Here is a 26,715-nt window from a genome sequence, read left to right as displayed (position 1 = left end):
GTGGCGTGAGTTGGCACGGTGCATGATTACTGGCAAAGTGGACGGGGAGCGAACTGAAAGTTGCGGAGAGGCTGCGAGACGGCGGGCGGCCTGTGCCCTGCGCCGGCATTGGGACGTGCTCGGCCTGCGTTGCTGGGAGGGTGCCGGGCCGCTGGAGGTACGTCGATTGCTGTCGTCCCCGTCCCCCCCCCCCGCTTCTGCTAATGCCGCATAAGTGGGATCGAGAGCTGGACGCCCTGCACGCCAGTGCAGGAGCAGTCTGACCACGCTGACAGTGGAGTGACGGGCGCTGCAAGCCCGTTGTGGTGCATAGCGCTTGGAGTGGAGTGTTTGCGACGAAGTGACTCGCGGTAAGCGGTGAAACTTACTACTGGGATTGAGCCCAAGGTGCGGTAAGAGACGCAAGATCAGGATAGCACAGGTCGGAGGAGGCTTGCTGACTGTGCACTGAATCCCCCAATAAGCGAGGGACCTAGCGGAAGGGCTTGGCACGAAGTAAATGTTAGCAACTCGCTCGTATTCCTATTGCAGATGAGAGGAGACAGCGGGGATCGGAGAATACGTCCCTGGTGACACTATGGGCAAGCCGGACACCAGGCAGCCGAAGTTGAACTTTGAAGTGGCCAGAAAGGGCAACCGCGGTGCGCAGGAAGACCAGGAACATACTGGAAGAAATGAGGCCAAGGAAGCGCCTCCAGGGCAATCCACAGAAGTGCAAGCCATCCTCCGAGAGGTCCGATAGGGATTTGCCACAGTCATGGACAAAGTGAATAAAATGTCGTCCAGAATGGACGCCATTTTGCATAAGCTGGATGGCCATGATGACAGAATCAAAGAAGCAGAGAGGGGCATCTCGGACTCAGAGGATGTGACAGCGAGTCATACCACACAGCTGGCACGCATGGATAACCTGCTGAGGATCATTGCCGCAAAGAATGAGGTCTTGGAAGCGCGCAGTCGGCACAATAATATACGCATTTTAGGAATACCAGAGTCGACCAATACTGGGAGGATGGAAGACTACGTGGAGAAAATGTTGATGTCTGCGATTGGTCCCGAGTCCTTCTCTAATCAGTTCATCGTAGAGGGAGCCCATAGATCGATTGGGCCGCGGCCTCAACCGGGCACAACTCCCAGACCCATCATAGCCAGATTATTGAACTACAGGGATCGTGATGTAGCTCTGCGCGCCGCATGGAGTGAACATACTCTGACATATGACAGGAACTCATTTTCCATCTATCCAGATTTCAGGCCTATGGTCCAGGAGGAATGGCGGAAATTCTTAGACGTCAAAAATAAGCTGAGGAAAGCGCAAATCGACTATGCACTATTGTATCCTGCTCGCCTGAGGGTAACGCACAAGGGCAAATCGAGGTTCTTCACCAAGCCACACCAGGTGGAGGACTTCCTCAAGCAAGTGAAGAAAATGCATCACTCCGAGGATGGCAGAACGGAGGGTGCAGACGTCCCAGTAGGCGAGACCAGAAGGCGGCTCTAAATGAGACAATATTTGCAGACAGTAGATGCCTTAACTCTACACTGGGTCACGGGAGTCCTTAACTGACAGGGAATTATGTATAGGAAATGTTTCTTACTTAAATGATGACCCATACTGGGTGCTAATAGAAGCTCACCAGGCACCCTCTGCCCGGAAGGGCTGGGTGGTCTTGACCGCGGATGGCCCTCTGGGTGTAGGGTAGCAGTGTTGCCACCTAGACCTGGCCCAGAAGGGAATACCCCGGGACTATCCGCTGCATGCAGAATGTAGTGGCTGTAGAGTTGATCTTGTTGGGGAGGAGATGGGGGTGGGGCGGCCGGGAATGTGGTACTGGCAAGTTGGGGCTGCTTCAGTGGGTGGGGGGACTTGCGTTATGTTTTGTTTTTTGTATGTCAGGTACAATGTGACTCATTTTCATGTGGGGTGGTTAGCAACTGAGTTAGAAGTTATGCATCCACAGTGCGTTAGAAAAATATTCTGGGTTGAGATATGTGGAGGGGACTATCTTCTCTGGCTAGTCAGCAAGGCAACTGCAAGTGTCTGGGACACAGGATACACATAGACATGTTGCAGGAAGCGCACTTTACACCACAAGGAACTGGTACGTTTGCGTGCAAATGGGCCTCTCATCCTACTCTTCATACGTGAGGGGAACAGCAATACTTGTTAAAAAGCAGGTGCCATTTCAGCTGTCGGGGGCAACATGGGACCAAGGGGGCCGTTACTGCTTGGCATGGGGAAGGTTGGGATCTGTCACTGTCACGTTGGCCTGCTGTTATGGGCCCAATGTGGACGACCCGCATTTCTACACTACACTTTGGGCTAAGATATTCGAAACTCTGTGACCCACTGGATTGCGCTGCATTTGTCCATGGCTGGTCAAGCCTCGTTGATTAAAATGGTGATCCTCCCACTACTGTGCTATTTATTTTTTAATGTCCCACACTACCCGGGAAAATTATTTTTCAGTACGCTCAGGTCAGAAATGACGCGCCTAGTCTGTCGAGCGAAACAGCCTAGGTTACAATGGAATATCCTTACTAGGTCATATGCTTATGTCGGATTTGGGATGCCACACTTTGAGTTATACTACATCAGTGCACAGGCGCACTACGCGTGGTTCTGGGTGAAGCAGCCGAAGTATATGGCGCAGGTTGCGGTGGAGCACTGGCTGGCGCACCCCCTTCCGTTGGATGGAGTGATTCATGATCCGGTTAACCCCAGGGAAAAGACACCGACTACCAGTGGCGGTGCACAGTGGCGGCGTGGAATCATATAGGACGCATGCTAAAGGCGCCTTAGCTGTACTCTTCCTGCCTGCCTCTCACATACCACCCCGAACATACCTCTTCTGCAGGAATTGCTATTTCATGATTTCAGGAAATGTACGCTTATCCACACTTGGGGAGACTTATATCATGAGGGACAGTTCCGCACACTGGAACATGTGCTTTAGGGACTGGAGCGGACCCCGATGGACATCTTCTTATATCTCTGGCTTTGACAGGGCATCAAATCCCTTACCCCAGGTATCCCGGATGAGCCACAAGAGCTAGCACCACTACAACTGTTGCTCAAGAGCGAAACGGCTAAAAGCCTCATCTCTATTCTTTACCGGTCAGTTCACACACAAAGGGAGTTGCCAAATGCGCCCGCTTGCGCACGATGGGGGGAGGAACTAGGCCTCGAATTGATGGACAAACAGTGGGAATACTGCTGTCCGCAGACTGAGAGGGTGTCGGTGATTAGCAGACTTCGAATAATACATTATAAATTCTTACACAGGCTTTATTACACACCGGCACGGATGCACAGATACCACTTTAGGGAGTCAGATAGCTGTGACAGATGTTGAGCACCTGGGGCAGACTTTTTACACTTAGCCTGGGAGTGTCCAGGAGGGAGCGAATATTGGGCACAGGTATTTGAGGCGCTGATACTAATGGTAAACACGCACCTAGAACCCTCACCACTGATGGCCTTGCTCAGTTATGTACAGCTGGTACAGGCGGCACACCGCAAGTATATTGCCCTTGCCTTGCTCGTTGCTAAGAGGCGGGTGTCCTGCCGCTGGGACAGAGGGAGGGCACCCAAATTCAAGGATTGGATGGCTGACCGGAACAATTGAATGCATACGCTGAATTGCTACCTTGTGCATCCAGGCCTAGAGATATCTGGGCTCCACTGATGCGTTACTTGCTAGCACACCCACAGGAGACGAGAGTGGATGGCACGACAATACCTGCGCAATAACTGTATTGTGACTTAGTCGTATGAGATGGTGGACTCTTGGCTGGTTGGGGGGGAGGCGGGTAGGGAAAGATGTATTGCATGCTTAAAATGTAGAAAATGTGATAGGACTTAAAGTAGACGGACAGTGGAACTGATGGGGTAGTGTGATTCCCTTGTTATATAACTAAATACTGAACATGTTGGCTCAAAATATACTGAACATATATGTTAATTCTTGCCCCCTGACATACAAGATGTGATCAGCATTGCTTCAGATATTATCAATGATGTGTATGCTTCTGAAGGCTGCCGTTGAGACAAGTTTTACTCTGCTAAAGAAATGTATTTGGATGTAAGCAAAGTGGATGCTGGTTTGTTGTTGAAAAACTAATAAACAGATTTAAAAAAAAACTAATACAAAGGAATAGCGGGATGGTGGAAATATAAATGAATAATCAAGGTAGCACATAGTGAAAGATGTATTGCAGTGCATGAGTTAGAATCATAGTTAGACCAAACACATTCATTAAGAGGAGGCACCTGTAAGAGAGGAAGACTGCCAGGAGAGAGTGACCATCACTGGCGAGAAACAATACAGGAGGAAAGAAGCAGCAAGAAAATAAGAGTGGTCGAATAGCGAGAGGCAAGAAATAATGGATGTATAAGAGGAAAGAGACTGAAATAGGATGCAAGACGATACAGTCAATGAAAGAGAAAGAAAATGATATCAAAAAGCACAGTCTTAACAAAAACTGGGTACAGACAGTTAGTGAGTAATGGAGGAGCATCTTTAAAAAATGTGTATGAGAGAGAGTAAGTGAAAGAGTTATGGATAAAGAGAGAGAAAGACTAAATAGAAAGTCAGGACAGTTGGCAAAGAGATAAAGGAATGAGTGAGAGAAACAAGTTAGAGAAGTAAGGGCAGAAAGGAGGAACATTAATGGGAAAGAGAAAAAAACAAGAAAGGGAAAAAACAGAGAAAGAAACAAAAGAGCTAGAAAGAAACTAGGGGTTTGTGGGAAAACAACGGACCTGACTCATATCAAACGTACATGGGCATATCTGGGGTTTGCTCTGGCTAAAATAAACATGGCTCAGGGCTGGGTGACAGGTGTCCTACCGAAATATTTGAATTGGGCCATGCCATGATTGTGGAAAAGGATGTGTTTAAGAATAGTGGGTGTCCTGTGAAGTGGGATCATAAATGGGCAAAGTGGAATATATCCAGAACTGAAATTTGTATCTCTCCCTCCGTTGAATTGTGCAAAAATACTAATGACATACTAATGTTTTGTAGCTTGTAGAGCGTACGGCTACTCCCAACGGAGGTGTCCCGGCGACATAGATGCTCTTCCTGTCTAGTATTATACTGTGCTGCGATGTAATAGGTAAATGTGTACAACTGCCTTGTCTTTGCTATGTTGCTGCCAAGTGGTTTTGTGACCAGTTATGGTCCCATCACAATTGTTCAATAAAAAGATTTTTTTTTTTTTAAAGTAGGTCCTGCTTAATTAAGCTCCAGGGTGTCAGCCAAGCGGTGCATGACCTGCTGCTGCTGGGTGAGGAAGTCCCAGGTGTGAGAGGGAAGTGGTGTATAAAACAACAATGTAGCCACCACCTTCTCTGAGAAAATGTTGCATGTGGTGTCTGTTGTGTGCCGATGTCAGGGGTTACAGCAGCCACCTCCTCCTCCATTGGCACATGGTTTGCCTCTGTTATAGCTGTGGAGATGGGAAACATGAAAAATAAAAACACAGGGCCGTGAAAAGGAGACATAAAAGTGTTAAGAAAGTTGAAACAAATGGGTGATATGTGCAGGAATAAGATGGATGAGCTAGGGAACACAGCTAGGAAGGAGCAGGCTCAAGTCAGAGTGCCCCTTCATTATCAAAAAGGCTGCATACATGCGTTGCGAGTCATGCAATTTTCGTGCTCGGTCTTTTCGCTTTTATTGGCGCAAGAGGAAAGGAAGACCCATTTTGTATAATTACACATAATTGTGTGTCATTTTTGCATTTTTGCCATATTTGGCATAATTTCGCCACTGCAATCGCTTGATTTTCTCACAATCTTACTTGTTAGCTGCCAATTTGTGCATTCTTTGCACATTGTCATTGCTGATGTACAGAACCTTTGTAAGTGTCATTGATAATATTTTGCAAACAATAAGTTAGCAGTATGGTAAAAGGGTGCCTTTAAATATGTATGTCAGATTTATAGATGTTGGTTGCATGCTGTTACGCCCCAGGGCTTCTGAATCTAGCATCTTTTTTAAACTGATGGAGTCTAAATTTCGGTAACCTCAATGTTATAATTATTCGAAGAAGTACTTTCCGAGGATGATGTTTCCAGGAAATATTATAAAGTGCTTACAAATGAGATCCTGTCCCGTCAACTCACACCAGCCACTGTTGTGCCGTGGGGGGAGGGGCCCGCGAGTAACCACTGTTGCGGAAGGGAGCTGGAACCACAGCCCTCGGCCTGCATTGCGCCCTATTAGCGGGGATAGGTAGGAGCTGAATCAGCAAACTGTTAATTATACTAAGCCAGTAGGAAGGGAGGTCATTGAGAGTAGAGCTGGTGTCTCCGGAAACTTATCCCCAGAATGCTGTCCGCATGTGGTAGTAATGGTCAATGTGCCCCAGTTGGCACTGGATCAAAGGGAATCGGACAACACCTAGTACACTGGCTAAATAAGAATTGTGATTACCCCGTGGAATGTGCAAGTCAGATTTTTCTAACAAGAAGAGTAAGTTGGATTGGCCCCTTAGAAAAGTGCTTTAAAGGAGACCGCATTATTAATAATTGTAGAAACCCTTGTGGGGGAAGCAACACTCTAGAAAGGGCAGTTGTACCACTACAGTATGGCCACAATGTATCCCTCCTACCACTTTGATTTTTCTATAGACATTTAAGACCTATAACCAACGGGTGTTGACCAGGGGTCCCCTAGTTTGAACCCTGCAAGGCCATTTTATCCCCAATATGCACTAAAAGTGTCTAATAGATATGAAGCCCTGAGTACACTGGAAGAAAACGATTGACATAATGTCGCCTGTCCACCTAATATGGAGTCTAGCCAAAATAGAAAAGGGCTAATGGGAGTTGGAGATGTAAATACTAAAATCCCACCAGTGACTATGCCCACTATTGCGTTAGATGTATTAAGTCCGCATGAAGAGACGCCACAAACAAGATGGGATGACAATATTTTATGTGAACATTTGGATGATAATACAGGGAATTTACCAGCAAATGGATACACAATAGTCACATGAAATATAGCTGGTCTACTAATCAAGAAAGATTCACTAGGATGGATAAACTTCATCAATAGACACAATATAGTCTATTCACAAGAAACCTGGTGCACTGACCAAGTGCATATTGAAGGGTTTACTTCTTATGGTCTACTGGCACTACCCTCCCCTGCAGGTAGAGCCAAAGGTGGGCTCCTAATACTTATGTCGAATACACTCCCGGTTGTTGTCAAAAGAGTGATCAAAATAGGAGAACACCCACAGATCTTGTGGCTGTATTGTATAGATGGGAGGGATGTTACAAATTAAAAACCACAATGCAGAAAGAGTTCTTTTTGAAAAAGAGAAAAGATGGGTGGACCGTCTACAGACAAATGTTTTGGGACTCAATGATGATGTACCATGGCACCAACTCCATTGAGATAAAATCATGTTGTGTATGTACACAGGCCAAGCCTTTTAATGATAAAGTACCATGAAAAGAAAATCATTTCGTATATATACACAGGCAACGCCTCTCTATTCTGTGACACTGTATATCTGCATTGAGTGTACTAGGGCTTGCTAGACAGAGAAATATGCCCCTTGGATAAAATCATAATAATGAATACAATATGGACTGATACATATAAATATGCCACAAACATATGTCTTCTTGAGATCTAAAATGGAGATACAAATTTCCCCTTTTTAAAGAATTAGCCTCCACCTGAACGTCTCCATATACATTGAAGATTTACTATTGCAAATTTAAAATCAATGAGAACTACGAAATAGAAGTACTAGTATTTTTTCTATGTTTATTAGAAATCCACGAGTCCTCTTTCCATGACCACGAACGCCTAACAGGGCAGCGTCATTCAAAAGAAGGAGGAAACTCTCGATCTGGAGTTTCCGGGGGCAGAGACAGCACAGGAAGGCAAATCGCTAACAGCTGGTAAGACCGACACGATGGCAGAGATGGGGTCTTTTAAAGTTAGGCTAAAAATACTTAAAATATGTCCTGCATTCTCCATACAGCTCGGGAGAAACTAACCTTGTCCCCCGAAGAAGCACGCATCTTCAGTATATAAGGTAACACGTTTTAAAAAAAGTGCAACGGCCGCGAGTATTAAAAACGCGCTATTCACCGTCTGAGGGGGATAAATTATTAAGATGGAGACGTAACCATTCGTATTTTTCCCACATATAAATGCGTCTCTCCGAAAATAACAAAGCCCAATAACATCGCAAAGAGAGTTTATTCCATCATGTTAGAGCTTTATAACACTTTTAATAACATGCGTTATTGAAGTCATTTGCGCGCCAACATACAAGTGCATTTAATTAGAATACAACTATGAAAACAAGCTTATATTCACTGTTATTCAGAATATTTGAGCAAACTATCATAAAATGTATTTTTAGATTAAACTAGAGAGCAATTCAGACAGGGAAAACAAGCGTAACTAGATAATCTACACACCTCCTCATTCCTTAGTGTAAGGCCAAAAAAATCTCACCTCTCAAATGTCTCAGTTATCATAGAGGCTACAGTATAACCTCACAATTGTGGCTGAAATTTAGCGATAACAATTGATTGTGAATTCTATGTTTGTTGTATGTATATGTGTCTTCTGTGTCTCTCTAACTACAGGTACAGTTGACCTTCACTAACAGTGGAACACAAGACCCACTGAAAGTAACATCAAAAGTTGTGTAAGTACTCACTTTAGTCCTGATGAATGCCCCATAGACCCCGCTGGGCGCAATGGGGCAGAAACATGTCGACCTGATACTTAATTGAATGTATAGTGAATCTAGTTACGCGATCTACATCTATACAACAGCGATTGTAATAATTTTTGACTCATCCTGTTTGCATTTAATAAATAGTCTCTTTTTTTGGGTGAGAAAAAGATTTTTTAACTCACATGATTGATGAGCACTTTTAGACCCCAGCTCTGGACACTTATACCCATCCAATGGTTACCTCTGGCTAGAGGTAAGCATACGACAAACAAAAACCCGATGATAATGCATTAACGCATTATTAGAAGCGGAGAACCAAGATATACTGCTTTCGAATCATATGCGTGTATGAGGGTTTTTGAATATATACAAAAAGAAACCCTGGAAACGCAGTTACAAGTTGTCCATTCTCCCCATTTTGATTTTCTAAATATTGAGCCAGGAAGCTGAATAGACGATTAATCTTCCTCCTCCCTTCTTTGATTTCAAATAAATAATAATGGGATGTGCTCCTGGTCAACTTTTATATTAATATTTTAGATTCTACCCGTAGCAGTGCAGTAGTTGAACTGGAAAAGGGGCTTGATAATGTGATAGGAATGATGAACACTAATTTTGCAATTATATGGGTTGGGGAATTTAATATGCAAATATGTCCATTATCCATGACCATAGACTGTGGGTACAAGTGAGATGAACGGGACGATTGTATACATTTCCCACATAACATCTACGGAGGAGCATTAAATTCAATGATGGCAAAATGCAATCTTGACCTGTTGCAATGCGCACGTGATTCTAATGGGGATTTGATATCAACCTTCACTGGCAGGAATGCCAACTCAGTGATTGATCATGTGTTAATCTCTAAAAGTATTGTACAAATGTGCTCTACTCCTAGGATTGCACAGTTGTTACTTAGTGACCATAACTGCATTATAATGTCAATATTGGTGTGGGGTAACACATTTGCATCTCTACATGCTGCTATTGGTAACATCACCCCGTTTAGACCAAATGTAACCCGAATAAAGTGGGAAGGGGTAGATCGGAACAAAGTGATATGCAACATCGTTAAAAAATGTGGTATAGAGATTGCGTGTTGGCTAAAAGCAGATGTTAACCCCCATTTTTATAAAAATGATTAGCATTATTGAAGAGCTATTGACAGCCCCTGCTAGGGATAAAACTATGCAAAACATGGAATGTTTCAATCATACATGTACTTAAGCTTCTAAGCAATTGAAACAGGCTCTTAGTATCAGACCTAGAAATCCAGAGCTAATCAAAAAGGTATGTTTTAATATAAATTAGCCCTCTTAAAGAGGAAAAGAGAGTGGGTAGGCTGGCATTCTGAAACCCCTGATGCCAGCCCTATAAGGTCAGTTTTGTGCCCCTTCCCATCTTCCTCCTGCCCTCTGTTATCCAAGTCCATGTCCCTATTCCATTCCTCCTGCCCTTAGTGACCTCATGTACATTACTTGCCAACATTTTGAACTTGATAAGAGGGAGAGTTTGAAAAACGAACCTGGGGAATTGATTTTACCAATTGATTTACATTGAAAAAGAGGAGATTTTAGGCAGGAGACAGATAAAATAAATCCCTTTTGGGCTTAAAACATAGGGAGTCACCTGCCTGAAACAAGTATGTTGGCATGTTTGTTGTATTGCCACTGCCTCTTCTTTCTGCCCTCCGTGGTCTGTTATATTCTCACAGCCTCTCTTGCCTGTCCTGCATGGTTGTTTGTTGCCCCTGCCCCCCTTTCCCTTGCCCTCCATGGTCCATTGTGCTGCCACTGCCCCTCCCGCCAGCCCAGAATGGTCAACATGTTGCTTCTGCATACTCTTCCCTTCCCTCAATTTTCAGAGTCTGTGCCCCTGATATCTGCCTCCCCACAGTATTCTAATGAACAACTAGATTGCTAACATTCTACATTTATTACAAAAGTGTGGCATGCCTGGCGTCATCTTGATATATTCAAAACTGTTATATTATGTTAATTGGGTATTTATAGAGCCCACAGCTACTCGGAAGAGTGTCCCGCTGCTAGGAACCCTGTGATGGAGTGAGAAGGTCGAGCATCTGTCTAAGTGCTACCTAGATACTGTTCCAAAGTTACGCGGCTCGCACCCGGAAAGAACGCCCGGGATGAGTCTGTACGTGTAGATTTTCTGGGACGTGTAGTCTGTGTTTCAAAAGTCCACAGATGAATGCCTCTTGTAATGAATGCCGAATTAAAAGCTCCCTTGAGCCCCAAGTACAGGCTCATCCAGAGCAGCTGAATATCAGCGTATGATATGATTCAAATGAGGAGGTGTGGCCCGCATTGCTTCTTTCGACCGAGGAAGTTTTATAACAAAACGCATAAGGCTGTGTTTGTGAGCCTTAGAATGTACTGAGGAGAGCTGCCTGCATACCAATAAAGCTTTGACAGGGGAAAAGCTAAACTGCGTTTGAGTGCTGCTTGAAATATGGACACCCCTAGTAGCCTTGATATATATATATATATATATATATATATATATATAACCAACAAACTTTGGTTCGAAGTGCTTGGAAGGCACATTGTGGCGCCCCCCCAGCCTGGAGTGTCTTGAAGGTATAATTGTGGACATCGCGTTGAATGGCAATTGTGCACCCAAGGTATTAAATTTCTGTTTGGCAACCCGAGCATGTGTCAGACCTGGTTTTATGAAAGCAGGATTGGAGGAGTATGTGGATGCGGAGGTCGGCTCTGCTGATACTGACACGCCCCTCGTTCAGGAGCACCGCAAAAATAAACCGACAAACTTTAGTTCGAAGTACTTGGAAGGCACATTGCGGTGCCCCCCCAGCCTGGAGTGTCTTGAAGGTATTAGGGAGAGGGAGCAGGCAGTCTGTCTGCTTAAAGGAATGCCCGGCAGAGAAATAATTCACCCTGGTGTTTCCCGCAATCAAAAAGAGCCAACAAAATAACAGAGGCATTACCATATGCGAGGATGGGTCACTGTACCGACATCTGACTGTGCTGTTTTGTTTGTTTGGTTCTTAGTGCGGGACACAGTGCACAATACCCGAGGCCTCGTGGTGGGCGAGTATAGCGACATGTACCATCGGAGGAACTTTCCCTGTCTGCTTTCTATGACAACGACTTCCAGCCAATGAGGTCACTTGGATGTTATTTAAACAGCAGCCCCGCGAAGAAAGCATCTTGACACTTGCAGCACTGACCTGGCACTGATGAGGCACATGCCGAAACGCGTCTGCCAGACGCTGTAATTGTGGACATCGCGTTGAATGGCAATTGCGCACCGGAGGTATTACATTTCTGTTTGGCAACCCGAGCATGTGTCAGACCTGGTTTTATGAAAGCAGGATTGGAGGAATATATATATATGTACATATATATTACCTACTGGCGATAGCCAGTAGGTATATATAGTTAGGATTAGCTACCATAGGAAATCCGCAACATTCTATTGGGAATAACTTTGGCGCCGGTTGAGGAATTTGCGTGTAATTTTCCAAAATTGTGGCCAGCTCCGCTCCCCTCCTTCCCTAAAAGTTTCGGGGGGATTCGTGGAGTGGGGGCTGAGAAAAAAGGTGGGTCCCAAAACGTGTTTTCCCCATGCAATTTTCCATAGGACGTTCTGACACGGCTACAGTCTGAAACGCTGAACGAAATTACGCCAAACTTTGCAAAATTGTAGGGACTGGTTCGCAGATGTGCCTTTGCTATATTTGGTGAAAATTGCTCCAGTAGTTTTTACGAAAATTAGGTTCAAAAACACATATATATCTATATGTGCTTACGGGACCACGTACGTACGCATACCCTAACGTGCGCGAGCGCGATCCTGATGGGCTGGTAGTCGACTGTCAACATTCCAAACTGTCCAAACCAGGAAGAGTTGGCTACCATCTTGTTTCTCAGGAGAACTGAGGCACAAGAGAGCCCAAAACAAGAGTGGAAAACATGAAAAGGGGGCAGGGTAGAGACCCCCCAACCCCCTAGCCCTTCTCAGGGGGTCCCAGAAGGACCCCCAAGGGCAAAAAAAAAAAAAAAAAATCACGGGTCACACGCACGGTACGTGTACGTACGCGTACTATGCGTGCGTACGTACACGTACCGTGCGCGTACCCCGTGATTTTATTAAAAAAATATATATATATTTTGCCCTTGCGGGTCCTTCTGGGACAACCTGAGAAGGGCTAGGGGGTCAGGGGGGTCTCTACCCTTCCCCCTTTTTGCGTTTTCTGCTCATTTGTGCCTCAGTTCTACTGAGAAACAAGATCGCTGCTCAGGTGGTACCAGAAGGATATTAACATATATAAACGTTATTCGCTAATAGAATTAGCATTTACAAAACCTTTGAAATTTTTTGAAAAAAAATATAGGTTTCACGCCTGATATAGTTAGGAATTAGCATTTAAAAAACCTTGCAAATTCACTGAAAAAACCATATGTTTCAGGCCTTATATAGTTAGGAATTAGCATTTAAAAAAACCTTGCAAATTCACTAAAAAAAACAAAGGTTTCAGGCCTTATATAGTTAGGAATTAGCATTTTAAAAACCTTTGAAATTCACTGAAAAATCATAGGTTTCAGGCCTTATATAGTTAGGAATTAGCTTTTAAAAAACCTTTGAAATTCACTGAAAAAACCATAGGTTTCAGGCCTTATATAGTTAGGAATTAGCTTTTAAAAAACCTTTGAAATTCACTGAAAAACCATAGGTTTCAGGACTTATATAGTTAGGAATTAGCTTTTAAAAAACCTTTGAAATTCACTGAAAAAACCAAAGGTTTCAGGCCTTATATAGTTAGGAATTAGCTTTTAAAAAACCATTGAAATTCACTAAAAAAAAGTTTCGGAAGAGTTGGGGATGTGCAAACTTTATTGTTGCATTATTTTTACCCAGCTTTATATGCAAATAGATCCCACACTCCGTTTCATCACTCAAGAAGGGACAGGTCTAGAGGGAGATTCCATTTTGACACTCCGCTTTATCCAATGTTCTATCCCCACCTTGCGAACCGGTTTGCTCCCCTTTCCGGTCTGGAAGGTGTGGATTGACATGATGTAGAACCCTTGGTTACTAGGCGATCTAGTGCTGTAGTAACTTGCTCTCCAAATAATGTGAGTGCCCCTGGGGTAGAGACTGTCTCAGGGTCAAGTGCAATAACACAGAGGGTGGTAACAAGGGAAACATTTTCGTCTAGACCTTCGATCTCTAAGGATGTTGTGAACTTATCTGCCAAGATGGCAGAGAAAACAACTCACACCCTCGCAGTCTTGTCTTGGAATATAGCGGGTCTAAAGGGGAAAGTGACAGAGGCCGACTGGGGCTCCTTTATGGATTTACACGATGTAATTATCCTACAGGAAAGTTGGTCAACTGACGCTATTTATCGGGTTGGCTACCTTAATTACTATAAACCAGCCTGTAAAGGACCTAAGGGTCGCCCTTCAGGAGGTCTGGTTATTTGGATTAGACAATCCTTAGCTATTACTATCACAGACCTTCCTACTCTGAGCAATGACATTTTAGCCTTGAAATTAACCGGTAAAAATAACCAGGACCTTTTCTTAATTAACATATATGCAAGAGGGCAACCAGGTGGGAAGCCTGCGGGAGTGGTAGCTGAACTAGACTCCCTACTGAATAATATTAGTAGAGACAAATGTGTCATGGTGGCAGGTGATTTCAACTGTTCTTTCGAACCGTTTCCTAATCTTGATAGTGGGGGATATGGGGAAATTGATCAGATTTGGAATATTCCCCCTCTGTCTATTCCTCCAAATAAAAAAGTCACGGAGGCAGTTATGCAGTGGTTGGGTCTTTGTCTTGAATGGGATTTACGTGCAGCGAATGGAAGGACCAAATCAGACTCGATGGGAAAAGTTACATTTGATAATTCCCTGACATCGAGCCGCATTGATTATTTTTTGTTAAGGATAGAGTTTTGGAAAATATTGGTGGACATGGAAGTAGTCACAAGACCTGAGAGTGATCATAACCCCCTGGTAATAAAATTATCAGTGTATGAGGGTCTCCTCATGAATTCTGCAACCAATATTGTTACAGCAGACGCTGGTCTTACAAATGATTGCAGAAGGGTACGATGGGCTAGGTTCCTAGACAACCCTGCTACTACCAACAGGGTTGCCACGGAGGTCTTAGCGGCTACAAAACTGATGGTACCCATACTTGATGCTGGAACCCCACTTGATCAAATTGGGACGATTCATGAGTCTCTTTTTAGTAAAATTAAGTCTTTTTTCATTGAACCCGTAAAAGGAAGAAATAATGGCCCAGCACAAACTAGGATGAAATGGTATGACAAGACTTGTAGTATTGCCCACAGCTCTCTGTTAATTGCTATTAAATCCAAATCATGTACGGATATAAGGATAGCTGGGGTTAATTATAGGAAAGCATTAAAAGTGGCAAAAATCACATGGGATGATCAGCGTTGGTTAGATTTATACCAGGCAAGCACCTCATCTAACCAACAAAAATTTTGGGAGGTTGTGAAATGGGGAGGGTCGGGGGAACTAAATACTCCGGTAAACCATGTCCCTGCAGAGCAATGGGTCAAGCATTATGAGGCACAGTTCAGCCACACGGAACGGATCTCCCTTACTACTATTAGGGAAGATGCCAGTGTGCAGTCTGAGGTGTCCTCACTTGATCACATTGTTTTCACTGAAACTGAAGCTATTTCTGCTCTTAAACAAGTGCAGAATGGCAAAGCCCCCGGCATGGACTGCATCCCTGCGGACCTCTTTAAGTATGATCAAACACACTGGGTCCCGTACATAACAATCTTAGCAAATGCAATAGCCAGAGGGACTAGGATCCCAAACTCCTGGAAAGGGGCTGAGATCTTGCCAGTGCACAAAAAAGGGGATAGATCTGATGCGGGAAACTACCGACCCATCAGCCTCATCGATGCCCTACAAAAAGTAATAGCCAGAATGCTGTTAGGGAAAATCCATACGTGGATGTCAGAAGTCGATATTCTGTCTCCAATGCAGGCGGGTTTTAGGGCCCACATTAGCACAGTTGATCAGATATTAAGATTTGTCATGATCTATTGGAAAACTGTGTTACTGAGAGACGGGAAGATTTTCGCTGCATTTGTGGACCTCAAATCAGCGTTTGATCTGGTCCCCAGAGGGAAGATGTGGGCAGCATTGAGAAGGATGGGGGTCCCTTTTGCACTACTAGAACTTACCATTAGGATGCATGAGGGAAACTTTGCAAGAGTCAGATGGGGTCGTCAGGGCCAGGTTACCGAATCCTTCCCCGTGACCCGCGGTGTGAGGCAGGGTTGTGTCCTGGCCCCCACCCTATTCATACTCTTCATTAACCAGGTGGTTAAGTTCCTCTCAGATACCCCCACTGATGCTCCTTCACTGGGTGGGACCAAATTCCCTCTTTTAATTTTTGCAGATGATACTCTCATACTGGCCAAAACACAGAAGGGTTTACAGGCAGCAATAAATAAATTTATGGACTTTTGCAATGAGAACGATCTTGAGATCAATATTAATAAAACCAAGTTCATGGTCCTGACAAAGAAAAAACCACGGAGGGGCCATGTTTTAATGAATGGGTCTAGACTGGAGCAGGTTGATGTAATGATTTATCTTGGTGTTACTTTGGATTATAGGCTGCGATGGAAAGAGCAAGTAGCGGCACTCAGTCTGAAATTTGCTCGCCTGTCCGGTTGTCTAGTAAAAGAGCAGCGGTGTTCCCTGACTAAAAGAGTACTGCCCGCACTTAAAATTTATAGTGCTAAAATTAGCTCAGCCATATTATACGGGGCTGATATTTGGGGTTGTGTGGACTTGGCTGTCCTAGATAGGATACAGAATAAATTCCTTCGAAATTTAGTTAGTCTCCCCCCCTCAACACCAGTCCTTCCACTTTTGATGGATATGGGCATTTACTCCATTAAACACCAGGCCCTCTATAGGATGGTGGCGTTATGGAGACGCATATGGTCCACCCCGGAACTGGCCATGTTTGCCCTTGAACTACAGGATGTGAGAATGCAACAAGGGGCGGGTGAAATACCATGGCTAAAGCTAATTAAGAATACTCTTACCGGAATGGGTCTTCCCTTGCTTTGGGCAGAGCCGGGTTCTCATACCTTTCCTACTAAGAATGAATTTAAACTTCTTTTTTGGTCCATGGTAAAAACGGAACACGTCGCACTCTCAGAGAAATCGAACTTGACAGGCCAGTTTTTGCTCCATAAAGCAGTTCCCAATAAAGAAGTATATTGGGATGTTATCCTTAAAACATTAGATAGGAAACTATACCATCAGTTCCGTGTAGGTACACTGCCTCTGAGGGCTTTTACTAGTGGCTGGCAGAGGACTGAGACAACCTTCTGCCCCTGTTGTACCGTTTGTAAAGAAACACTAGGTCATTTTTTATTTGTCTGCACTGCTTATCGTGAACCACGTTATAAGTGGCTGAAACCTATATGTACTAGACTAAACACCCGAGTGAGTAGTGAAGCACTGTACATTTTGAGAACTAACACTTCTGAGTGGCTAACCATTGGATTGGCCAAATTCCTTGGGTGGGCTTGGCTAATAAGGATTAAGTCAGTTCAAAGCATCATGACCTGAATAACTTGTATATTATGTTAGCCCACTGTTTTTCTGGCCTTTGACTTTATTAGTATTGATGATCTGCCTTTTTATATATGCTTAAATGTTTTTACAATTTCTCCTGACGTCTTTATATGTATGTTTAATTGAGATTTTTAACTATATTTGTCTTGCTTTAACTATCCTTGTCTTGTTTTTTCCTGTTTTGCTTAGTATGTTTATATAAATATTTATGACTTTATGACTTTGTTACGCCAATTGTATTTAATGTAATTTTTGTTTATAAGTGTGTCTTTTATGATGAAAAATCGAAATAAAGACGTTAAAAACTGAAAACTGACTAAAAAAAACAAAGGTTTCAGGCCTTATATAGTTAGGAATTAGCATTTTAAAAACCTTTGAAATTCACTGAAAAATCATAGGTTTCAGGCCTTATATAGTTAGGAATTAGCTTTTAAAAAACCTTTGAAATTCACTGAAAAAACCATAGGTTTCAGGCCTTATATAGTTAGGAATTAGCTTTTAAAAAACCTTTGAAATTCACTGAAAAACCATAGGTTTCAGGACTTATATAGTTAGGAATTAGCTTTTAAAAAACCTTTGAAATTCACTGAAAAAACCAAAGGTTTCAGGCCTTATATAGTTAGGAATTAGCTTTTAAAAAACCATTGAAATTCACAAAAAAAAAGTTTTAGGGGTGTTATAGTTAGCTGGACATTTCACTCATACAAAACCATTGAAATTGCTCCTATATAGTTAGTTGTACTAACTATATTTCGCGCACACGCAATGCACTGCTGATGATGTCACATATTAGATCATTCATGACATGGTCAGTGACATCACTGATGACATCTCAAATGACATCACTGATGACATCACTGATGACATCATCCATGTGACAATCACATACACCTTTTCATACACAAGTAAAATCTTTCATCACTCTTTGTAAAATACAGAGTATCATATTTGAATCCATTGTCACAGCAATACAAGTATCTAAAAACCCAATCAGTGATTCATAGATGTATACACACATCTAATCACTTACCTGTAGATTCACTCATACATGCTGTGAATGAACAATAGAACACTATCAAAAATACTTCTACACCTATATCGACATTAAACAACAGCACACATCCCATTCACATATGAAGTCATCCTACTCACTTATGCAAACAATGGATCATACTTACATATACTAAAATACACACTTATACAAACACCACTTCATCTATTCATTTAGATAGTAAGTCATACTTAGTGAATTATAAAATCATTACTACAAGTATATAGTTATCTATACAGTCACTCACACAATCATTGAGTCTTATGTATACTTATTTATATACAACAACTGACACATACATTGCCTTTTATTTTTCTAGTTTGTTGGACATGTACCATTGAGAAATATATTTGCCCATCACCACACCCATAAAGAGATTCACTCACCCAAACTGTTAGAACATGTGATTTTAACTTCATATATCTACTGAATCAACTATTCACACATCTTTGGACAGTCACACACCCCCCACCGAACCACACACACTTTCACTCTCCCATACAAATACTCAGTTATCTAATCAATAACTAATAAAGAGTTTCACATAGCTAGTAACCAACTGGAGAACCAGTTTACACAACAACTGATAAAGTGATACAGATATTCACACAGTTTAGACACTATCCACTATATTTAGTGAGACACTATAAATTGGTCAAGTAAACAGTCAATTACACTGCTACTAAATCCTCCATCCAAATATTTATTTATATATATCCACTCATTCTTCAATGCAAATTGCTATATATATATAATGCATACTTAAATAACGAAGCAAACCACATTCACTGGATGATGTCATCAGTGATGTCATCAGTGATGTCATTTGAGATGTCATCAGTGATGTCACTGACCATGTCATGAATGATCTAATATGTGACATCATCAGCAGTGCATTGCGGGTGTGCGAAAAATAGTTAGTACAACTAACTATATAGGAGCAATTTCAATGGTTTTGTATGAGTGAAATGTCCAGCTAACTATAACACCCCTAAAACTTTTTTTGAGTGAATTTCAATGGTTTTTTGAAAGCTAATTCCTAACTATATAAGGCCTGAAACCTATGTTTTTTTCATTGAATATATATATATATATATATACGTACACACACACACATACACGGATGTATGATTGAACAACTAAAATAAAATTGTAAATTGATACTTGTATAGCGCACTATTCACCCGCAAGGGTCTCAAGGCGCTTGTACGAATACCGCTGTGGAACCCATCCCGGCTTTCCCTGTGAGGCAATCAAAGAAGAGTGCCCCACCACTTACATTTGCAACCACATTTATGGAAAGTTGAACACGCTGCTTGTCGTTATCAACTGGGTATTTTTATTTATACCGAATAATTTTTTGATTAAACTCTGTTTGTCAAAAACAACATATTATAGACAGACAAAAACATATGTACAATGTGAATTTGAACCAAAGTTAGACTTTTCTACACAACAAAGTGTCAAAAACTAAATGTAGTCATTAATCACGAAAATGAACAACAATGTAAAACAGACAGTGACATTAGATATGCAAGGCAATGAATGATAAACACACTTTCAAATGAGTAGAGCATTGATTGAAGCAAAGAAAAGTAGAAAAAGGGGGGAAAATTAGGAAAGGAGCGCGAAAATAAATTCAGGATTCTTCATCAGCCAGCGAATGCTGGTATACAAGTTATCCTTTTCTAATTGGCCGACGCGTTTCGAATCCAGGGGCTTGTTTTCCGGATTCTCATCAGGGCTCAATTACTCTGTCTGTGAAATTTGAAAGGAAGAAAGCTTTTTTAAGTATTTTGGGTGGAAAAGGCAGGACTCCCTATGTTATGACACTCAGCCGAGGGACCTACCAGTTCTATGATGAAACAAATTCAGAGGACAATTGTCAGTGCAGGCTGGATGAGCTCCATGAGGAGTCCAGTTGGCAGAGCTTCCTAAAACAAGGTGAGTTTACATTAGCACAGCTAAAACGTGTTGCTGCCAGAATGTGCAGTGGTGCCAAATTGAATGGAGACAAACGTACCGTCAACTGTTTCTTAACTTGACGTTGACGGCTGCCTTTAATGTGGAAGGTAAATTCTTCTGCGGGCTCTCGCTGAGAATGAGGCCAATGGCGCTGTGTGCAGAAAAATAAGCATTGGTGTTGGGAGTTGGGGTCTGAGTTGTCGCTAAATACTATACTGGGTAGCAAGGGACGTACCTTTTAAGTTTTGTCAGAGTCGGTGCGAAGGGGTCTTGATATCCGATCAAACTTTTTATGGGGGTCCGGCGTGTACAATTTTCACCGTGCTCCGTATCCGCTGATGGAAAACGGAAGAGATTTTAGTTAGTTTTAGCGTTGACCGCGAGTAAAACAAAGACCAGCGGCGGGGTGCCACGGGAGCATCGCTTACCTCCGTGTTGCTCGGTCAAGGCCTCCAGCGTTCTGCGTGATTCCAAAGATGGACGCTACCGTTGTTGCCATGGAGAAAAGCACTTGGATGTGTGCTAAGACTTATGGGATTTGTAGTTTGCGCTATTCTGTGCTAATGTCAGGAATGATCACATGGATTGTGTCATGTTTATTGATTGGAACTGAGGAGAAACTGAGACGCGACCTGTACGGTCATCAGGCTCCAGGACACTATTGGGTCAAAGTCTCGCAACTTCGGACAAACTGTTAAGGCCCTTCTGTACACTGTTAAATTTCAGAATTAGGTATGCTTCCTTTTTGAGGAGCATTCTGTCCAAGTCTGCGTTGTTCTGTGATGGATGCAGTGCATGCAATACCGTCCATCTAAGGTCATTGACATCATGGTTGGCATTAGAGAAATGTTCAACCATGGGGGCAGTCATGATTTTCTTTTTGATTCGTGACCGGTGTTGGCAAATGCCTGTGTTGACTTGTTGTCTAGTTTTGCCAATATAGATTTGGTTGCAGTGGCACTGAACCAGGTAAACAACATTCTTGGTTTTGCAGTTAGAAAATTCTGAGTGTTTCCATCTGGTGGCCCCATGCTGGAACTCGTCGCCCTCGATAGTATTTGGGCACACGACACAGGTACCACACTTGTGATGTCCTGTGATCGGTTTGAGGTTCCACTGGGTCAGTAGATCACTTTTCTTTTTTGGTAATGATACATCTGCCTTCATGATGTGCTGTCCCACGTTTTGGTTTCTCTTGTAGGCGAACAAGGGTCGTGGGAGTGGGCATTCTAGATTCGCCATTAAGTGCCAGTTATTCAGCACAGTTTTTCTTAGTTTGTGTGTGTCTGGTCCAAAGGTGATGACACAGACCAGTCTTTCGAGTGTCGGTTTGGGCCGTACTTGTAAGAGAGTTTCGCGGGGGTGAAGCGCGCTCTTTTGAAAGAGTGCTTCAACAGTTTCTTTGGTTACCCCCTTTCTTGCATTTCTTGACAAAACGTCGCCGCGTGGGACGTGAAGTCTTCCAAGTGGGAGCAGGTTCTCCTGATGCGCAACAGTTGCCCATATGGAAGGTTGGATTTCAGATTCCTAGGGTGGGCACTCTTGTGGTGCAGAATGGTATTTCTGTCCGTATCTTTTTTGAAAAGGGATGATTTGAGAACCCCATTGATGTTTGCTATTTCGACATCAAGGAAGGTCATCCTTTCATTGCTCTGTGCCATCGAGAATTTGATGTCACCATGCCTGTTGTTGAGCCAGTCATGTAACGCTACCAGGTGAGTCTGGCTCCCCTGCCACAGGAGCCAGACATCATCTATGTAGCGGAACCACTGCAGGATGTGCTGTTTAAAAGGGTTGTTGTTGTCAACAAATTTTTGCTCGTACTGAGCCATGTACAGTACGGCCATTTCAGGGGCATAAGGGCACCCCATCGCGGTGCCCTTAACCTGCATGAAAAAATCCCCATTGAATGAAAAATAATTCTTTTTTAAGGCAATTTCAGCCAGTCTCAAGATGAAGGAAGTGGGTACTTGGTGTGGCCTCTCCCTGAGATTCAGATAGATTTCCATCACCTCTAACGCTTCTTCCTTGGGAATTTGCGTGTAGAGGGAGGTAACATCCATTGTTACCATCAATTGGGTCTCTGGGTCGAACTCAGTGTCTTCTACCTTGAGAAGAAAGTCAGTCGTATCACGTAAATACGATTTGACCGTCTGTAGGAATGGTTTCAAAAAGAAATCCACATACTGGGAAAGGGGTTCAAGGCACGAGTCACATCCAGAAACAATTGGACGTCCTGGGGGGTCTTGAAGGCTCTTGTGAATTTTTGGCAAAAGGTAGAGCACTGGGGTTCTGGGATATTTTCTTAGAAGGTATTCGTATTCTTTTTTGCCCAAAAAGCCACCATCCAATCCTACCTGTAGTGTATCAGCAATGAGTCGTTGGATCTCTTTGACAGGGTCTTCAGAAAGACGTCTGTACCAGGTTACATTATTCACCTGTTTGTTGCCTTCTGCTAGATATTTATCACGAGACCACACCACCACTGCCCCGCCTTTATCGGCCTGTTTAATGATGATGGAATTGTCTTCCTTGAGAGCTTTAATTGCTGCACGTTGTTTTTGGCCTATATTTTGTTGAACAAAATGTCTACCCTTTTCGAGTTTCTCGATCGATGACAGCAGGACCTGTTCAAATGCGAGAACCTCTTTTGGAACGTTTTGATTGGGGACAAAGGTGGACTTGTTCCGTAACCCAGTGACTTCTGTGGTGGGCGATGAAGGGTGATTCCAAAAGAAGATTTTTAGACGAATTTTACGACAAAACTCAATTGCTTCTAACTTGAGTCTTGTGTAGTCAGTTTTTCTGCCAGGCACAAATTTAAGTCCCAGCGCTAAGTCCGAGTGTTCTTCTGGTATTAATGGTCTGTTGGACAAATTGACTACAGCACTGGAACCCTCTACGACTTGTATGAGCGGTTCCTGGTTCGCATCTCCCATGGTGGTTTGAAGCGAGCTTTTGGCTGTTGGCCCTGGTCTAAAAAAGCCACCTGTTTCTTGTTTGGGTTACGGTTGTCCGAGCCTGATGAATCAGATTAAGAGGTTTCCGAAAATGTTGTAAACCTATTCCTTGACCGGCCTTGAAAGGTAGATAACGCTCTGCGAGATTCTTGCTGGGTATAGTAATCCTCCTTTAGAAAAGGACAGTTTGTCCGAAGTTGCGAGACTTTGACCCAATAGTGTCCTGGTGCCTGATGACCGTACAGGTCGCGTCTCAGTTTCTCCTCAGTTCCAATCAATAAACATGACACAATCCATGTGATCATTCCTGACATTAGCACAGAATAGCGCAAACTACAAATCCCATAAGTCTTAGCACACATCCAAGTGCTTTTCTCCATGGCAACAACAACAACGGTAGCGTCCATCAATTGAGTTTTGTCGTAAAATTCGTCTAAAAATCTTCTTTTGTAATCACCCTTCATCGCCCACCACAGAAGTTACTGGGTTACGGAACAAGTCCACCTTTGTCCCCAATCAAAACATTCCAAAAGAGGTTCTCGCATTTGAACAGGTCCTGCTGTCATCGATCGAGAAACTCGAAAAGGGTAGACATTTTGTTCAACAAAATATAGGCCAAAAACAACGCGCAGCAATTAAAGCTCTCAAGGAAGACAATTCCATCATCATTAAACAGGCCGATAAAGGCGGGGCAGTGGTGGTGTGGTCTCGTGATAAATATCTAGCAGAAGGCAACAAACAGGTGAATAATGTTACCTGGTACAGACGTCTTTCTGAAGACCCTGTCAAAGAGATACAACGACTCATTGCAGATTCACTACAGGTAGGATTGGATGGTGGCTTTTTGGGCAAAAAAGAATACAAATACCTTCTAAGAAAATATCCCAGAACCCCAGTGCTCTACCTTTTGCCAAAAATTCACAAGAGCCTTCAAGACCCCCCAGGACGTCCAATTGTTTCTGGATGTGACTCGTGCCTTGAACCCCTTTCCCAGTATGTGGATTTCTTTTTGAAACCATTCCTACAGACGGTCAAATCGTATTTACGTGATACGACTGACTTTCTTCTCAATGTAGAAGACACTGAGTTCGACCCAGAGACCCAATTGATGGTTACAATGGATGTTACCTCCCTCTACACGCAAATTCCCCAGGAAGAAGCGTTAGAGGTGATGGAAATCTATCTGAATCTCAGGGAGAGGCCACACCAAGTACCCACTTCCTTCATCTTGAGACTGGCTGAAATTGCCTTAAAAAAAAAAAAATTATTTTTCATTCAGTGGGGATTTTTTCATGCAGGTTAAGGGCACCGCGATGGGGTGCCCTTATGCCCCTGAAATGGCCGTACTGTACATGGCTCAGTACGAGCAAAAATTTGTTGACAACAACAACCCTTTTAAACAGCACATCCTGCAGTGGTTCCACTACATAGATGATGTCTGGCTCCTGTGGCAGGGGAGCCAGACTCACCTGGTAGCGTTCCATGACTGGCTCAACAACAGGCATGGTGACATCAAATTCTCGATGGCACAGAGCAATGAAAGGATGACCTTCCTTGATGTCGAAATAGCAAACATCAATGGGGTTCTCAAATCATCCCTTTTCAAAAAAGATACAGACAGAAATACCATTCTGCACCACAAGAGTGCCCACCCTAGGAATCTGAAATCCAACCTTCCATATGGGCAACTGTTGCGCATCAGGAGAACCTGCTCCCACTTGGAAGACTTCACGTCCCACGTGGCGACGTTTTGTCAAGAAATGCAAGAAAGGGGGTACCCAAAGAAACTGTTGAAGCACTCTTTCAAAAGAGCGCGCTTCACCCCCGCGAAACTCTCTTACAAGTACGGCCCAAACCGACACTCGAAAGACTGGTCTGTGTCACCACCTTTGGACCAGACACACACAAACTAAGAAAAACTGTGCTGAATAACTGGCACTTAATGGCAAATCTAGAATGCCCACTCCCACGACCCTTGTTCGCCTACAAGAGAAACCAAAACGTGGGACAGCACATCATGAGGGCAGATGTATCATTACCAAAAAAGAAAAGCGATCTACTAACCCAGTGGAACCTCAAACCGATCACAGGACATCACAAGTGTGGTACCTGTGTCGTGTGCCCAAATACTATCGAGGGCGACGAGTTCCAGCATGGGGCCACCAGATGGAAACACTCAGAATTTTCTAACTGCAAAACCAAGAATGTTGTTTACCTGGTTCAGTGCCCCTGCGACCAAATCTATATTGGCAAAACTAGACAACAAGTCAACACACGCATTTGCCAACACCGGTCCCGAATCAAAAACAAAATCATGACTGCCCCCATGGTTTAAAACTGAAATGTGGGTAGGGCTGGCGCACAGCGGTTTTAAGGGAAGGTTTTTCCTTTGGTTTTAAGGTGCTATACAAGTGATGTCAGGCGTCCCTCGACATCTCATGTAACAGTCAAAAATGTGGGGTCAGTGGACCACTGGTCCCATCCTCGTATGCACACTATAATTCCTCTATGAGTCACAGAGGTTTCGAAAACTTTCAATGATGATTGCAATTATAGGTTTATTCATAAACTTCTTTGGTATGAATCATTGACATTCTTCATTTGCATAATGTGATACCATCCTTATGTACATCCAATGCATTTCGGGGTTGTCGTACACCCCTTCATCCGGGAAAGGACACTGTAATCAAAAACATAAGAATCATAAATGATGTCTCTATGGGACGTGGGTTCAACTTAAATAAACGCATACATGATAATATGACCTAAATCAAGTTAGGTGTTTTAGCGGTAGTGGAAAAGGTGAGGGTAGTTTATGGGGTTCACCTTCCTGTGACCCAGATATTCCCGTGTGGAAAAAATCGCATGCAAAGTCGGCGGGGCTATGCTTACGTGTGTCATTCAAAACAATTGCGCATGGTCCTGTAAATGAAGACGTAGGGAGGAGTGCATTAGTTATCAGTTAATGGTGCACAGAGTTTAACGGCAATAACATGATTCCCGGTGTTTGTAAAGTCGGACTAACCTGGGTGTTGTTAGTAGGTTCCTCCTTTCATGAACGCTGGTTCTGGCGGAAACGCCATTGACCGCGTTTCGTATCATTAAAGGGACGCGATCACGTGTGCTAACTGGAGGAAGATGGGAGTGTTCCTAAAAGTTAAAGGGACAGTGTGGTATTATCGTTAGTTCGAGTGAGGTTAAAACGCGGTGCAGGTTAGGGAATGTAGTTGTGTTAATGTGACTGGTAGATCGGATGATCAGGTGTGGGGTGATATGGCCAAATGCATGCCAAAAAGTATGTGGTGATAAAAAGAAAATTAGTCAAGTAATACAATCATATACATTATAAATCAAAATAATGTTCTGGTATACAGTGAGT

This window comes from Lissotriton vulgaris, chromosome 4_1 (assembly GCF_964263255.1).
Source record: "Lissotriton vulgaris chromosome 4_1, aLisVul1.2, whole genome shotgun sequence".
NCBI lineage: Eukaryota > Metazoa > Chordata > Amphibia > Caudata > Salamandridae > Lissotriton > Lissotriton vulgaris.
The sequence above is the reverse complement of the archived record's forward strand: the minus strand, read 5'-3'. Positions refer to the sequence as shown.